Source organism: Octodon degus, unplaced genomic scaffold, assembly GCF_000260255.1.
Source record: "Octodon degus isolate 3935 unplaced genomic scaffold, OctDeg1.0 scaffold00572, whole genome shotgun sequence".
Classification (NCBI taxonomy): Eukaryota; Metazoa; Chordata; class Mammalia; order Rodentia; family Octodontidae; genus Octodon; species Octodon degus.
In genome coordinates this window covers 18,095-18,757 of record NW_004525148.1, presented here as the reverse complement: position 1 = coordinate 18,757, position 663 = coordinate 18,095, and positions in this window count along the sequence as shown.

Genomic DNA, 663 nt, shown 5'->3' with positions numbered 1-663 from the left:
ATGCTGACTGCCAATCAGGAAGCACGCTGTCACCATTTACTGAAGCTGCCCATTCCTTATAATTGAATCCTGTAGCTGCCAGAATGGTGACAAACCTTTGTTTACATTAACTGCTGGTTTTATGTAACTTTGCTATCACAGTCCAAAATGATTAAGACAGTCGGTAGCAACGTTACTGTTAACCATTCTCTGCTAAATTCTAGCTGTAAGTACCTATTATAACTAATATTGAAACGTAGTGTCATGAAGTGGCAGACCTAAAATTGAACCTAGGTAAAGGTAATTTAATACACAATGAGAACCAAAAAGATCAAAGTAACAACATTGTAATTCTTGTTACATTTCCTCAAACACATAAACAGATTGTTATCTGTTGCAATTTGTAATTAAACAATGCATTTCATGTTGCTGTGCATTATGGCATTTACTATAGGAAATTCTAGGTTGCTAACTTTTTCTTCTTTTTTTCTTTAGAATCAGTAGTATTTACAAGAAGGGTAGACATAGGTTGAAGTAGGCTTATCTGAAACAATTGCCAAATTTTTGCCTTCAGCCAGACTTTGAAGAGCATAACCTGAAGGCTTTTAAGAATGAAAGAGCCATATTATTTAACAAAAAGATTGTTAGTGTAAGCAAAGTTGAAGAAGCTAGAAACAAAACTGG